General features: G+C 45.9%; 1 protein-coding gene across 1 annotated transcript in view; it reads left to right on the top strand.

The window, feature by feature from the left end:
- LOC142251251 (vascular endothelial growth factor receptor kdr-like) overlaps positions 1-17,748 on the top strand; it is a 337,728-nt gene that overhangs the window by 85,462 nt on the left and 234,518 nt on the right. The gene's annotated exons all lie outside the window — the stretch shown is intronic.

Here is a 17,748-nt window from a genome sequence, read left to right as displayed (position 1 = left end):
GCCTCCTTTCTAAGGGGGCGGTTCGTTCAGTGTCACAGCGACGTCACAGCAGCGTCACTGAACTGCCGCCCAATAGAAAAGGAGGGGAGGAGATGAGCGACCGGAACATGCCGCCCACCTCCTTCCTTCCTCCTTTTCCGGTGGAGGCGGGTAAGGAGATGTTTGTCGTTCCAGCGGCGTCACATAACATCGTACCATCGCTGCAGTGATATTATGGAAATGAGAGACGTGACAACGAGCTACAATATCGCACGGATTTGCGCTCGTTGATCATCGCTCATGACGCCGGATGTGCGTCATTACCGACGTGACCCCGACGATATATCGGTAGCAATGTCGCAGCGTGTAAAGCCCGCTTAACACTAATGACCCATTGTTCACGATAATTGTGTAATGTGGTTGAGTTGAGTGACTGAACAATGTGGCCAAAAATGAATCATTTAGGCAAGCGAACAAATTCTCGTTCTACCTTTGAAAATTGTGTAATGTAAATGGAGATTGTTCTGCCATTCAACAATTAAGGGGGCTTTACACGCTGCGATATCGTTAGTGAATTATCGTCGGGGTCACGGTGTTTGTGACACACATCCGGCGTCATTAACGAGATCGCAGTGTGTGATACCTACGAGCGACGTTAAACGATCGCAAAAGAGGTCAAAATCGTTTCCCGCGGAGAGGTCGTCCTGAAACAAAAAATCGTTGTCTGTTTATTAGCGATGTTGTTCCTCGTTCCTGCGGCACCACACATCGCTGTGTGTGACACCGCAGGAGCGATGAACATCTCCTTACCTGCCTCCACCGGCAATGCGGAAGGAAGGAGGTGGGAGGGATGTTACGTCCCACTCCTCTCCACCCCTCCGCTTCTATTGGACGCCAGGCGTGTGACGTCGCTGTGACGCTGCACGAACCGCCCCCTGAGAAAGGAGGCGGTTCGCCGTCCAGAGCGACCTCGCAGGGCAGGTAAGTCCGTGTGACGGGGACTAACGAGGTTGTGCGCCACCGGCAGCGATTTGCCCGTGTCGCACAACCGACGGGGACTGGTACGATCGCTTGCGATCTCGCTAGCGAGATCGCAGCGTGTAAAGTACCCTTAAGTCTCACAAAAAGGAGAAGTGGAAATCTAAGTTCTAAATAGTGATCTGTCCATGAGAACACAGTGCACAATGTTCAATGTTACCATATACAGGAACAATCAAATGCACATCAAATGGCAAGACACTGAAACCCCTTTTGCTGTATGATAGGATGAACCTGTTTTTGACAACTCTCTCATGCCTATCTGGTGGAATCCACCGTCTAATGAAACTATATGCATAGTCAATGAAATTACAATTACATTATTTAGGGGAGTAACTAATTTTCCACCATCTGTATATGATTGTCGAGTGTAATTTATATCCTAATATATCACTATGAGTTAACCATGTGGGTGTTCTTGAATTATTTTTCTTAATCAAGCAGTTCTGAAAGTATTGGGTTATTTTCTGCTATGGAATCTGTCAGTACTAACCCAACCCATGGAGAGGAAGGGAGTCTTCATCAATACATCAGGCATTCAGTTGGCCTAATGCTTCTTTGGTGCGTATTGCGCATTATTCTGGGAAATTGACAGCACTTGTGGAATGAAAGGCCACATCTGGTGAGGAACCTCTGGCAAAGCATAGGTGTCAATCACTGTCATCATTCTGAGGCTTACAAGTTATTGGCAGTAATACTGATTCTTTTCAAAGAGGTTCTGGAGCAGCAGTATCCTGCACAATGCTATATATGAAAAATTACAGATAATTGGTAAATAAAAGGCATGTGGTGCTACTTCTAGGACCCAAAACTGTGGCTTCAGTTCATCCAGACCAGCGTTTTTCACACCAGTCATGATTGAGAGGCGTTCTGGTGCACACCTCTGAATGAATCCTGTGTGTCTGAAAAGTGTCGCGTTCCCCATATCCACGGGGACTAGAGTAAGATTTGTGTAATAAGGATTGCTGCTGCTCTCCATTTTTTCGGGGCTGGACAAAAATGATGTGGAACCGCCAAAAGTTACAAAATTTTAGTTTAATCTCGCGTTGAGCCACAATTTTATGACTTTTCAAATCTTTTTACACTAGATTTCTGGTGGAAAAGCTTTGATGAATTGAGGCCTATGACATAAACGAAAATTTGCTAATCAAGTTGTGCCAAAAATCTGTCTGTAAACGGGCCACATCTACTGATTTACACTTTGCTCATGCATCTTACGACATTTCTGAAAAGTGAGCATGGTTAAAAGAAGTGGTAAACTACTCCAGATTATGATTGATGTGTGGCCAACCAATAGATAGTGTAAGGATCCGTTTACACAGACCAACCGGCGACATTCAACCCCTGCCGATTGGTAAACCTTTATCTGAATAATATGCAAGGCTATATATAATAGCATACATATAGAGTAAAGTGTCTAATTTTTGGCCAAATGGACCAAGGGATGCCAAATATATCACACTACATGTGACTCTATGCTAAATTAAATGTATCTTCTGCCTGATCTAGATTTATATTCTTACTTTTAGACAGTAGTAGTGTCATGGGTTACAGACAGTCATGTAGTATTTGGCAATAGAAGGTCACAGCATTTGGCTGCGCAAGTGCTCCCTTACTTTCTATTGTTCTTGTTAGTATTCATTGTACTAGGTAGCATTTCTGCTGGTTTTTCATCTATTCCCGTTTAGGACCCAGGGGAGCTAAACTTCTGACCAGCTTCTGTTTATCAGTATTCTCTTGGTGCTTAAATACTTCCATCTTCCCTGGACTGGTGCTGGTGATATTATTCAGTTCATTCTAGCTCTGGTTGCAAGCAGGTGGCTTGCTCTTATCTGTAGTATTGTTGCTGAAGCTTTGCTGAACTCCTGCCTGAGTCATCTGTGGATAAGTAGCTCATGCATTTTCCCCTTTGTGTCCTCCTTGTGTCTTCCTTTAGCATTTAGTGGGGTTGATGAAGAGCTCATCCCATCCATTCCCTATTTTAGGGCCCAGCACTAGGGATACTTAGGGTCAGGTATCCGGCTCCGCACATAGGTGCGGAACCTATATAGCAGACCTGGGCAAGGGGCGGCCCGCGGGCCACATCCGGCCCGCCTGCTCTCTGTGACCGGCCCGCCCGTCTTCAGCCGGTGCAGTGGAGCCGGGCTGCAGCGTGCCGAGCAGGAAGAGATCCTGTGCAGGTCCGTACAGTCAGTGCAGGAGAAGAAGCAGCACAGCAGACAGAATAATTCATCCTGCACTGTAGGACCTGCGATGATGTCACGCCCATGTGACTGTGTGGGAGGAGACACAGGATGCCGGGCAGAAAGCAAGATACTGAATCCTGAAGGAGATGTGGACACATGATGACTGGTAATAAGAAAAGAGGGGACATGAGGGTGAGGGGGGCTGCAGGGTGAGTGGCATATGAGGGCTGCAGACTGACAGAAGGATGTGAATGGGTGCAGAGTGTTTGAGAGGGGTAAGTTGGGGTACAGGCAGGGTGAGATATGTGGGCAGGGTGTGTGACATATGGGGGTGTAGTGTGTGTGATATGGGGGTGCAGGCTGTATGGGAAGCAGGGTGTGTGACATATGGGGGTGTAGTATATTACAGGTGTGCTATATGGAGGTGTATATAGTGGTGTAGTATATGGGGTGTAGTGATGTAGTATATTACAGGTGTGCTATATGGAGGTGTATATTACAGGTGTGCTCTATGGAGGTATAGTATATTACAGGTGTGCTATATGGAGGTGTATATTACAGGTGTGCTATATGGAGGTGTAGTATATTACAGGTGTGCTATATGGAGGTGTAGTATATTACAGGTGTGCTATATGGAGGTGTAGTATATTACAGGTGTGCTATATGGAGGTGTATATAGTGGTGTAGTATATGGGGTGTAGTGATGTAGTATATTACAGGTGTGCTATATGGAGGTGTATATTACAGGTGTGCTATATGGAGGTGTAGTATATTACAGGTGTGCTATATGGAGGTGTATATTACAGGTGTGCTATATGGAGGTGTAGTATATTACAGGTGTGCTATATGGAGGTGTAGTATATGGGGTGTAGTGATGTAGTATATTACAGGTGTATATAGGGGTGTAGTGATGTAGTATATTACAGGTGTATATAGGGGTGTAGTGATGTAGTATATTACAGGTGTATATAGGGGTGTAGTGATGTAGTATATTACAGGTGTATATAGGGGTGTAGTGATGTAGTATATTACAGGTGTATATGGGGTGTAGTGATGTAGTATATTACAGGTGTATATAGGGGTGTAGTGATGTAGTATATTACAGGTGTGCTATATGGAGGTGTAGTATATTACAGGTGTGCTATATGGAGGTGTATATAGTGGTGTAGTATATGGGGTGTAGTGATGTAGTATATTACAGGTGTGCTATATGGAGGTGTAGTATATTACAGGTGTGCTATATGGAGGTGTATATAGTGGTGTAGTATATGGGGTGTAGTGATGTAGTATATTACAGGTGTGCTATATGGAGGTGTATATTACAGGTGTGCTATATGGAGGTGTAGTATATTACAGGTGTATATAGGGGTGTAGTGATGTAGTATATTACAGGTGTATATAGGGGTGTAGTGATGTAGTATATTACAGGTGTATATAGGGGTGTAGTGATGTAGTATATTACAGGTGTATATAGGGGTGTAGTGATGTAGTATATTACAGGTGTACTATATGGAGTTGTAGTATATTACAGGTGTGCTATATGGAGTTGTAGTATATTACAGGTGTAGTATATGGGGTGTAGTGATGTAGTATATTACAGGTGTAGTATATAGGGGTGTAATGATGTAGTATATCGGAGGTGTATTATATAGTGGTGTAGTATAATACAAATGTATATGGGGGTGTAGTATATTACAGGTATATGGGGGGTGTAGTATAATACAGGTATAGTATATAGGGGTGTAGTGGTGTAGTTTATTACAGGTGTAGTATATGGAGGGGGTGTAGTGATGTAGTATATTGGGTAGAACTGAGTTAATTATATTAGTCCGGCCCTCTAAACCAATCCCAATTTCTCATGCGGCCCCATGGGAAAATTAATTGCCCACCCCTGCTATATAGGGTGGTGACAGAGCCCAGGGACCAGCAGTAGGTTTGGTCAGGGGTCATGATCTCCCCCTTCCCTAGATACAGGGTTTCTCTTCCTTTTTGCCATTTGCTTTGTACTTCCCTATACCTAGCGTGACAGTCTATGTGCGCACATTTTTTTATCTATGACGCAGTGAAATACATGTGCATGAAGGCTGTAAGTCCATGGGCTCCATATGGTGCTATAAGTCACGGTTTTATGGAGTCTGCAGCATACTGCTGCATTGAAGTTGCACAACATTTTTACAATGCAGTTTGGTGTATTTTGTAGGATTTTCAACACCCAGTAGACATAAAAAATTAAATAATCTGGTTTGCCTGTGTCGCGGGCGGAGGAGGGGACGCTGCGCTCTCCCACTGCTCGGGTCCGGCTGCCGCTGCTGCTGCTCGGTGGTGGCTCGAGTGGTGGGCCGGATCCCGGGGACTCGAGCGGCGCTCCTCGCCCGTGAGTGAAAAGGGTTGGGATTTGATTGTGGGGGTTTTGATTATTGTCCGTGACGCCACCCACGGTTGTGGTGATATTGGTGACACCACCGCTGCTCTGGACGGGGATCCCGGGAGCGGTGACAGGGAGCAGCTTTGATGTTAGTTCTCCCCTCCGTGGGTAGGGCGTTGGTTGTCCCGGGGCCCGGTGATGGGGTAGGGATGAATGACAGGCGGGTTGCAGGGCCTGGTGAGGTGCAGGGTCGCAGGGGCCGCGCTGTGCCGTACGGCACGGGGGTACTCACTCAGCCTGAGACGATGACACAGTTCTCGGTAAAACACACGGCTGGATGGACGGGTCCCCCAGATGGCTGCGGTTGCTTCTTCCCCGTAGGTTAGTGATGACTGTCTCTCCCTGCACCTATGTTCTATGTTGATTCCGATGGGTCCCCACCGGTAACCCGCTCCCCGGCTTGGATGTGGCCGGAGGAGCCCCTTTTGCCCGCAGGCACTGGCCCTGGGAAACGGTTGCCCTTGGCGGTGGCGGTGTCTCCCCTTCACGGTTGGACGGTTGCCTTCTGTCGGGACTTGACTGCTTGGAAACCCAGGAGGTCCCCTTCACCAACGGATTCGGCAAACTCACTGCGACTCCTAGCCTTGCCGGGGTCCGAAAAGCCCCTGCCAATGGTGCTGGCTTCTCCCTGTGTACCGGTCCGGTACCGCCGGGCCACCGCCCGTCCACGGTCCCCACGGCAAACTCGGATAGGCCACTCCTGCAGACGGTCACCACTGTCTGCCAACCTTGCTGCTCCGTCCGGGCCACACACTCGGACTCACTTCAGTCTGCTCTCTTGCCACTTCACTACTCCTCACTTTTCCTCCTTCCACTTTCACTGTCCAAGCTAATCTGCTCCTTTTCCCTCCTCCAGGACTGTGAACTCCCCGGTGGACGGAAACCAACCGCCTGGCTCCACCCCCTGGTGTGGACATCAGCCCCTGGGGAAGGCAACAAGGGTTTTGTGTCTGGCTTAGATGTGCCTAATCGGGGTGTAGGGTGTGGTGGTTTAGTTACCTGTGGCCCCTGGCTTGTCCAGGGCGCCACACCTGCGATTTGCAATCTGCAGCCTAAAATCCAGTAGGTTTTTATATGTTTATCACCCGTTGTGATGCGGTTCCACCATACTACGGGCGATAATACAGCCATATTAATTGGTGTAGCACCAGCCTCTTACAGCAGATCATTGAATTAGTTGTTTATTTTCATCTATACTCTGCACCAGGTTTCATAAATCTTATTTATACTATCTAGGGGACGTGAAACCCAGCAATTGTCAGGACTTTCTGAGCACAGCGGGCGGCAGACGTATACTCTGCAATTTGCTGGGTAGTGAATAAGTTCTACCAATATCACATATCATGTAGGGTGTTCACGAAGAGGCAGCGTGATCAGGACGTCATTTGTATTGGAACAGAAGAACAGAACGATGAAAGAAAAAAAAAAGCAACACAATCCGCGTTCTGCCAGTGCAGGTCTGGAAGCACATTTTGTTTCATTCCTTGTGACACTATATTAACATGATGGAAAGATTCTGCCGTCTCCGAGCTCCTTTGTCTCTTAGTAACCGGAGCACATCATATCTTGGCTCGGACAGGTTTTCTTGGAATACTGACCGGTATCCAGAGTGTGGTCACGGAGTCATTGACTTTGTAGCCTGCAGAAAAAAAGTTATCGCACAGCTTCCCAGTCCAGGCTGCATGCAGCGTCTCACTTGTGCGCTCCTTTCCTTGTGCATTTGGCTGGATTTCTCATAAATTCTTGTGTAGAGGACGCGAGTATATGAAAGTAACACTGTTAGATGAATGACCAGCCCGAAGCTGTGAATAAGTTACTGCTGAGAGTGACTTTAGATATCAAGAAGTAATTGACTTCAGCTGTTTAAAGGCAGTGTTTCTCAACATAAGCTGCAACAAACCAATCCCATTCACATATTACCATTTCACTTTTTTCATTAGAGGCACAAAAGTCTTAATGGTTACTGTCACTTTAAGGCTGGATTCACACGATTATATGGCATTCGATGCGAGTGCATCAGATGCGATATGCTTATGACCCTCAGCTCTTGCTGTGCTGCGAGCGCGAGCCAAGTGCCATAATGTGATCTGATTCTGCGATCAGATCACAGCTACGGAGAAGAGGGAGGGTTTAATCTCCCCATCTCCTCCATTGTCAGCTGACGTGATTATAGCACTGCACCCCGGTGTCATCCTAGTGCAGTCCAATGTTTCACTCGCACCCATAGACTTGTATGGGTGCGAGTGACACAGCTCTCGCTGACAATCACAGCATATTGTGACTTTTCCCTCATCCACAATCTGGGTGAGAAAAAAGCTGACCATCTGCTCTGCCTCATTGACTAACATTGGTCCGAGTGCAATGAAAGACTTTCTCGCAGTGCACTCGTCTGATTCATACACTCGTGTAAGCGTACCCTAAGAAACAGAATATGATCACAGTATTGATGGACTTTACCCGGAACAGGTTGGAGGACTCCCAGCATCTCTGCAGATCAGCTGTCCAAAGGGGTTGGGCTGCCCAGATACTTCTCCCATGGTGAAACCTAAGAAAAAATATAAAAAAAAATACCAAACCCAGAGCATGCTAAATTCTTAGATATTGTCACTGTGACCCTAAGGGCGGCTTTGCACGTTGCAACATCGCACGTGCGATGTCGGTGGGGTCAAATCGAAAGTGACGCACATCCGGCGTCACTTTCGACATCGTAGTGTGTAAATGCTAGATGATACAATTAACGAGCGCAAAAGCGTCGTTATTGTATCATCGGTGCAGGCTCCGACTTTTTCAAAATTACGCTGCCGCGACAGGTACGATGTTGTTCCTCGTTCCTGCGGCAGCACACACCGCTGTGTGTGAAGCCGCAGGAGCGAGGAACATCACCTTACCTGCCGCCGTGTGACGTTGCTCTGACGTTGTACATCCTGCCCCCTTAGGAAGGAGGCGGGACGCCGGCCAGAGCGACGTCGCAGGACAGGTGAGTGCATGTGAAACTGGCGTAGCGATAATGTTCGCTACGCCAGGAATCACAAGATATCGCTGCTGCGACGGGGGCGGGGACTATCGTGTGCGACATCGCAGCATCAGCTTGCGATTTCGCAACGTGCAAAGCCCGCCTAAGGCTATATTCATCAGAAACTGCATCTTTTCTTAACCACAAAGATACAGTATTTTTGGCCACAAAAAATGCACCCGCTGCAAAAACGCATAAAAAAAGCATGATTTTTTGCCTCCTTTTTACCGCATTTTGCCCAGTGCGTTTTTTTAAGTCAAATCTATTGACTGGAAGGGCTCAAAAGCGCAAAAAGGATTGATATGCTGCATCTTCAAAAATGCAGCCAAAAAAAGATGCCCGTGTAGACAGCAAAATAGAAATCTCATAGATCTTGCTGGGAGAAGGAAATGTATGTATTTGGGTGCATCTTTGTAACCTCATAAACGCACCAAAAATGCAATAAACGATGCAGTGTGTGAACATATCTTAAAAGCCCACTGAATGGAGTCAGGGCAAGTTAAAAATGCCACTGTGCAAAAGCAGCTCTTAGAGGGGGTTTCCAACAAACAAAGTTCATTTTAATCGATAGATCTTGGAATAATAATAATTTCCACAATTTGATATGTTTAAAAAAATATTCCTGTGTTGAGATCTTACATATGTGTCCTTGCTATGTACTGTGTAATGGCCGTGTCTGACCGTACAGGGACATGGTCTGATCACACCACAGCTCCTGGGCCGGGGAAAAGGAAAAAGTATATAGACATTACAACACAGGATCGAAAATAATTATTTTTTTGAAATACATTTTTTTTAGCTCACAAAAAGCATCAACTGTGATCCCATGCTATAATGTCTGTTTATTCTCTTTTTCTTCACCCACGGGCCAGTAGCTGTGGTATGATCAGACCATGTCCCTATACAGTCAGACACGGCCATTACACAGTACATAGCATCGGCACATATATAAGATTATATCAAACGCATCCAATTGTAGAAATTATTATTATTATTCCAAGATCTATTGAATAAAATGAGCTTTAAAATTAACTGTTCTTGGGAAAGGTCCCCATTCAGAATAAATAGCTGTCGGCTGAGTCCTCAGCTTTGTCCTGACTCCCCCTATACACAGGAATGCTTGGGTCGGCCAATCGCTCCTTTGCTGTCTATGAGACAGCTGACACTATCCTCCTTTGGCACCAGATTTTCTCTGCACTGAACAAAAGGATCAACCTTTAGAATTCAGCAGGCCAGTTCCTTCTCTCCAACCTCATTTGTTCAGGTAGAGTTGAGGTCCTCATATACATTAAACTGTTGGCTGTCCCATCAATGCAGATGGGTTCATCCGTCATTAATCAGATATGTACGGAGGCCTTAGGGTGAATTCTCTTGCTGAAGATTTTGATGCAGAAATGCTGATGACCATGGTTCCCCTGATCTGGTTTACGCCCCCTTCCAATACATCTCTTGGTGACTTCTTATAATAGAGGAAGAAACACGTCGGAACATTTTGCTCGTTAGGGCAAAAGCAAACACATGGGGTATGAAAGGGGGCTATAGGCAAACATTAATGTTGCTCCAAGACGACACAGAGCTGGAAATTGGGTGAGATTGATCCAATTATTTCTTATACTGATTTTCATGAGAACCTTTTTGCAGATTTTTGGACTGATTTTGCTGTAACTGGTAACCACAGTTTGTTACTTTGTGAATCAGCCATTTCTGGGAACACTGTTTTTTTTTATACCATATCTATATCTCCTAATAGGCTTTTAAGGTTAATTTTGTCTCCTAATGTACATTAAAACTTATATTTTAATACATCTTTCCTTGTTAAATACACAATATAGTGTCTGAGAGGCTCGTGACCTTCCATATTAAGGTGTCAGTACATTTTTTCGGCTGTTATTTTCGTAAATCTGTGTGATTGAAAATCAGTTCTATGTATGTGAAAGGCGGTGCTCCATATGAATGGGACAATTGCAGAACGTTCCGCAATAAATTTTGCAGTGTGTAAATTAATTCGTAATCTATGTGAAGCGATGGCCCAGGGACCACCGCAGTGCAGAGTAAGTTACGGCACAAGACGAGACTACAGGTAGAATGGATTTATTTACAGGCAGGAACACGCAACTGCTGGGAGGCAGCGGACAGGGGGTATGAGGACTACAGTCGTCGCCTCAAGTATCACAAAACAAGGTACAGTACAGAACATCAAAAGTACACTTAGCTACGCTACACTACAGTGTCTGGCTGGCCTCCACTACTGGGGCCATGTAGCTAACGCAGTCTAATGACTGTGGCCTACACTACGCCCTAACCAAGGTGCTCGAATACAGACTCATGGTACCATCATAAGAAACTTCTTTCTCTGGGGACAGCAGGGTTTATTGGCATGCACTTGTTTAGGCGAGGCAAGAGGGAACTTTTCTTCTCTTCTGATGGCTGGGCTCCTCCAGGAGACGTCTTCTCTTCTTACGGATTCTGGCGTGGCTAAAATCTGGGTTCCCTCATGGTCCAACTTGCGGACATCTCGCAGCTGGCACCATGTTTCTTCCTATTCCGTGCTTATCGGATTCTCCTCAGGCAGCGTCGGGCAAGGTTAAACCACAACAGAGACACAACCACTCCTATAATTCCCCCAGTCCAGTCTCCCCTTACAGACTCTTTCCCACACTTTTTCTGTCCGGATTAAACCACACAGTCCAGAGGAGGGGAGGCGTCGGCCAGTCCAACTCACACGTGGAACAGGGGCACTGTTCCCTTAGTTACCAAAAGTATCCAGTTCTGTGTTTGCCAACACCTACATATTACTCTCCCTGCTACCAACAAACCTTATTATTCCTGTGCATATAATTATAATATATGTATGACACGCATCGATTGCACTTTAAAGTAGTCTAAAGCATACATTATGTGGTCAACTTTAATATAACACCTATTAGGGGTGGGGGTATCCTGACTGCCTCCTACATATGCTCCCAATTAATATGATTGCTGCTGTTTTGTTTGTTGACGATGCCCTGAATATTACTGGACCCGCGTTGTAAATGTGATTTAACTAAACCCGAATCCCTCGCTGTGGGAATAAAATTTGTTGGGTAAAGTCACCCATGTTGTGGATTATAAAGCCACGGTATCTACATTGAGCTGCGTATTTCACTCTTCGCAATGCACATGTACCTAGCACTAAGGTAATTTGGTAGATTTTATTCACCTTGTAAAATTCCATCAAATTCCGTTTCCAAAAACTACTGACTCACCGTAAAAAGAGGAAAATACCTGACGGATGAGTCTAATACATCCACAGCGTGATTGATTCTTGATTGCCCTGCTCCAAGTATTTTCCAGGAATTGCATTGTCTACGGGTTGTCTGAACAATGAATAATTTGCAGGATCAGTCCAATGTTCCCAGTCTGTGGTCATTGTCTTCGGTGAAGCATAGGCAATCACATCGAAGGTTCCGACTGAACGTGTCCATGTGTTTTGGTGCTTTTTTCAGCTGTAGAACGCTGTCTCTTGTCCTTTTTATCATTTTAGCCGTGTGTGTTTGTTATCATCTTTTTTTACCGCTTGATTGATTATCAGAGCATAAAGTAAAGGTTAGGGTCAAAGTGGCCATATATTTACTCTTTTGAAGTCTCTTATGGAGAAGTCTGGTCTGTTGAACAGATCTGGAATGGGGTTATCCTGCAGAATTTATTTACATTATAATCTAGCTTTTAAAAACACCGGCCTGAAAATGTGCCCCTGGGATATATAATTGGTCATTTCCTCACGTTCAATCTTCTGACTGACAGGCTTAATGTTACTTTAATGTACACCTTTCAGAATGTTGATGAGTTTAGATGACACTCCTCATTCTGGTCAGCAACCGCACCGGCCTCCCGTCTGACCTGCTGAATCCTTCAAAGAATGTATGGTATCTATATGGCTCCCAACATCTGATCTTAATGCGGCCTAACAGGGCACTTAGGCTCCATTTATTAGATCAATTCTAATAGATCTGCTTCTAGGTCTGGGCTTTCTCCTTGTCATCTATAGGAATATGTAGACTTCTATACATATACCTGTGACGGGGGTGTACAAGAGAGCAAAGGATGGACGAGGCCGAGGAACGATCCAACAGGTTTATTAACAGGAATACAGGAACAGCACACGATTAGTCCACATAAAACAGATTCGGGGGCCCTTCCCGACAATCCTCGGACCGGATAAGAAAGCAATCGTCCTTACAGTAGTCCAAAGAGTTCCACACAATCCCACGGGCCGCCACACAGGCCTAGCTCCGTCCGTGTCCACAGCCACCCAGGCTGGGGCTCCTGCTCTCTTCAAGTTTCAGCTCACTCTGAAGTTACAAAAAGGGAAATGCATTGTCTGGGCTCCTTGACCAGCCCACCATGTTTGTTCAGGGGGTAGGGGTCACACATCCTATCATCAATGGTTTGGTCCATCACAGGGCTCCAATATGTCTGCCAGCCACAGTAGATGAAGGGATCCCCTGCTGTAAAGAACAATGACTATTCCTTCACTGGCCAATGCAATTACAGATTAGATACACAACTCTGGAAAGAAGAGGACAGGCTATTTACATAATCACATTAGATGCCAAGACTACAATTGTATGAGAGAGACACATTGAGACCAGTAGCTCCCCCAAGAAAATACATGAATTACAACTAATACAACCAGGGAAATATACATATCATGACATAGTATCACAGCATATACAGTGAGAGGGTAAATTACATCTTCACAATACCTATTACCTACGTAAGAGCAGGCAAAAGTCATAAAGAAAAGTATCAATACCAATGTTATTAAGGTTTGTTAGTATATATTGGTATATTTTAATCCTTAAGCTGGTGTCACACACAGCGACAACGACAACGACGTCGCTGCTACGTCACCATTTTCTGTGACGTTGCAGCGACGTCCCGTCGCTGTCGCTGTGTGTGACATCCAGCAACGACCTGGCCCCTGCTGTGAGGTCGCCGGTCGTTGCTGAATGTCCAGCTTCATTTTTTGGTCGTCACTCTCCCGCTGTGACACACACATCGCTGTGTGTGACAGCGAGAGAGCGACGAAATGAAGCGAGCAGGAGCCGGCACTGGCAGCTGCGGTAAGCTGTAACCAGCGTAAACATCGGGTAACCAAGGGAAGACCTTTCCCTGGTTACCCGATGTTTACGCTGGTTACCAGCCTCCGCCGCTCTTGCTGCCAGTGCCGGCTCCTGCACTGTGACATGTGGCTGCAGTATGCATCGGGTAATTAACCCGATGTATACTGTAGCAAGGAGAGCAAGGAGCCAGCGCTAAGCAGTGCGCGCGGCTCCCTGCTCTCTGAACTGTGACATGTAGCTGCAGCACACATCAGGTTAATTAACCCGATGTGTGCTGCAGGAGAGCAAGGAGCCAGCGCTAAGCGCGGCTCCCTGCTCTCTGAACATGTAGCACAGCGACGTTATGATCGCTGCTTCTGCTGTGTTTGACAGCTAAGCAGCGATCATAACAGCGACTTACAAGGTCGCTGTTACGTCACCGAAAATGGTGACGTAACAGCGACGTCGTTGTCGCTGTCGTTTAGTGTGAACCCAGCTTTAGAGAATCAATATTTAGATTTTGATCTTGACTCAACAATTGAAGTGATGGACTTCTCCCAGTAGGCAAATACACAAAAAATGCTGAGAACCACAATACACATTAGATTTAAGACAACCGAAATGTTCTTCTTGATTTTTTATATTACCGTATTTTTCGCTTTATAAGACGCACCTGATTATAAGACGCACCCCCAAATTTGGTGAAAGAAAAGAGAATTTTTTTTTTTTTAATGTTAAATAGGGTCCATCTTATAATGCCAGTGTCCGTCTAACAAATCATATAGGGTATATGTCCTTCATAGCCCTCCATCCTAAAATTAGCCCCCCTTAATCTGGATATGGCCCCCATATATTGAATATAGCCCCCTTGTGCTGGGACACGTCCCCCTGTGCTGCCCATGGCCCCTATAGATGGCATACCTCCCCTGTGTTTGATTTGGCCCCCATACTGCTGCCCATGGCCACTATAGATGGCACATCTCCCCTGTGTTTGATATGGCCCCCATACTGCTGCCCATGGCCACTATAGATGGCACATCTCCCCTGTGTTTGATATGGCCCCCATACTGCTGCCTATGGCCACTATAGATGGCACACCTCCCCTATGTTAGATATGCCCCCCATACTGCTGCCCATAATAAAAAAAACACTCTTTCCTTACCTTCTCAGCGCTGTAATCCCTGTGTCTCCCTCCGTGGGGTTGAGCTCCTCCTCCACTTCCTGGTTCTTGCTGCCGGTCATGTGATCGGCACAGCAGAGTGATATCATCTCTGCGTGCCTTATCACAGACAGCAGCAGCAGGAGACTGGGAGATCAGCGCTGGAGGTAAGTAAAGCTTTTTTTATTTTACTATGGGCAGCAGCATGGAGGCCATATCTAACACAGGGGAAATCATGTGCGATCAAAGGGAGCACAGGCAGATATAATATGCCCCGCTGCCCCAGTCCATCAGTGCGATGCGGTTTCGGCACCAAGCTGATGGACAGTGGCTGTGCATATTATATGAGCGGGAGCAGGAGATCTAATGCTGCCGCCCGCAGCTTTCACCTGCCCCCAGCACCGCTCCAGAGCAGACCCTGCAGTATATATATATATATAAATATATACAGTATATATATATATTTATATATATATATACACACACACCCCCGTATATTCGGTTTATAAGACGCACCCCCTACTTTCCCCCAAAATTTGGGGGAACAAAAGTGCGTCTTATAAAGCGAAAAATACGGTAATCAGGCACCCAGACGGGTGGGCTTCCTGGTCTCCAGATCCCCACTATTCGCGTAGCTCAGCAGACAGCGTGCGCACAGCCCAGAGGATGGATTCGAAATAGCATTTTGCCAACATCTATCCAGAGTGTATGACCCTCCTTATTGATTTGATTTAAACTACTCAGAAAATAAAACCTCCAACAGACAAACAGATCAATGTCGGGGATTTTAATACTCAGGACAATATTTGGAAGAAAATCTGCAATTTTTACATACATTGCGCTATATGTTTGTATATGTATATATATATATATATATATATATATATATATATATATATATATATATATATATATACCGTGTTTCCCCGAAAGTAGGACCCCCCCGAAAGTAAGGCAGGGTGGGGGTTTCGGGGGGGTCCGCCAATGTAGGGCACCCCCCGATTGTAAGGCAGGGTAGCGGGGGTGCCCGGGGAATGTAAGGCCGCCTATGGGTGGTGGTCGCGGCGTAATGTATACCTCCTCCGGTGAATGGCCCCCGCAATCTCGCCGGCCTGCGGCGCGTCCCGGGTCAACGCTCTTCCTGCTTGATGCTGATTGGCCGATCAGCCTGTTCGTCACAGGCTCCCTGCTGGCCATCAGCTCGAGCTGTGATTGGCCAGTCAGCCGGCTCGCAGCTGATTGGCCAAATCAGCCGCGACGTCACCGCCTGCAGGCTCGCTCCCATTGGTCCAGCGTCCCCGGCGTCCCCGGCAGAAGGAAAGTAACGGTAAGTTACTCTCTCTCTGTGTGTGTACGGTATGTGTATGGGGGCTGTATGTGTCAGAGTGTGTGTGTGTGTGTGTGTGTGTGTGTGTGTTTTACCGGTACGATATGTGTGTGTGTGCCGTGTGGGTCTGTACCGGTACCGTATGTGTCAGTGTGTGTGGTGGCAGAGTGGGGGGCAGAACCACTGTATGGGGAGGCTGCAGGGGGGAGGATGGGGTGGGTGGATTCCGGACTCTCAAACAATGGGGAGGCTGCAGGGGGGAGGATGGGGTGCATGCCGGACTCTCAAACAATGGGGAGGCTGCAGGGGGGAGGATGGGGTGGGTGGATTCCGGACTCTCAAACAATGGGGAGGCTGCAGGGGGGAGGATGGGGTGCATGCCGGACTCTCAAACAATGGGGAGGCTGCAGGGGGGAGGGGGGAGGGGGAAATTGTTATTTTTTTTTTCCAATGTAAGGCCTCCCCCGAAAGTAAGGCAGGGTGGGACTTTTGGGGGTAAAATTAATGTAAGACAGGGCCTTACTTTCGGGGAAACACGGTATGAGCAAAATTGCCCCATCTGGTTCTAAACCTTATCTGCCAAAAAGGAAAATCTTGATGAAAGACAAACACACCTCAAACTGGACCACAAATATCTTTTCTTGCAGAAATTGAACATGTATTGGCCGCCAAAGTTAATTTTAAAGTTCATATTAATCAATAACTCTTGGAATAATAATAACTTATACAATTGGATGTATTAAAAAAAATGTTCCTGTGCTGAGATAATCCTATATACGGTATGTGTCCTTGTTATGTGCTGTGTAATGGCCGAGCCTGACCGTACTGGGACATGGTCTGATCATACCACATCTCCTGGGCCAGAAGGAAGTAAAAAGTATACACACATTACAGCATAGAATCACAAATTATTCTTTCTTTGAGGTAAAAACATTTTTAAAAATAGACAGGTATATTACCTCACGAAAAGAATGGTCTCCTGGACAGGGGAGGATGCAAAAGAGTATACAGACATTACAGCATGGGATCGTAACTAATTCCTTTTGTGAGGTAAAACATATCCCTGACTGTTTTTTTTAAAAATGTCCCTGTGCTGAGATAATCTTATATATGTGTCCCTACTATGTACTGTGTAATAACTGTGTCTGACCGTATAGGGACATGGTCTGATCATATAACAGCTCCTGGGCTGAGGGGGAAGAAAAAGTATACAGATATTACAGCACAGAATCACTGAGCTGATTCTTCTTGTGAGGTAAAACCGTTCCCTACCTGTTTTTAAAAAATGTTTTATCTCAAAGAAATAATTATTTCCAATCCCATGCTGTGATGTTTTTATGTTCTTTTCCATCCTCCCCAGCCCAGGAGATGTGGTATGATCAGACCATGTCCCTGTACAGTCAGACACAGCCATTACACAGTACATAGCAGGGACACATATAGAAGATTATCTCAGCACAGGAACATTTCTTTAAACACATCCAATTGTAGAAATTATTATTATTCCAAGATCTATTGATTAAAATTAAATTTATTT

Source organism: Anomaloglossus baeobatrachus, chromosome 9 (genome assembly GCF_048569485.1).
Source record: "Anomaloglossus baeobatrachus isolate aAnoBae1 chromosome 9, aAnoBae1.hap1, whole genome shotgun sequence".
NCBI classification, from domain to species: domain Eukaryota; kingdom Metazoa; phylum Chordata; class Amphibia; order Anura; family Aromobatidae; genus Anomaloglossus; species Anomaloglossus baeobatrachus.
Note: the sequence above shows the minus strand (reverse complement) of the source record. Positions and strands in the feature narration are given on the sequence as shown.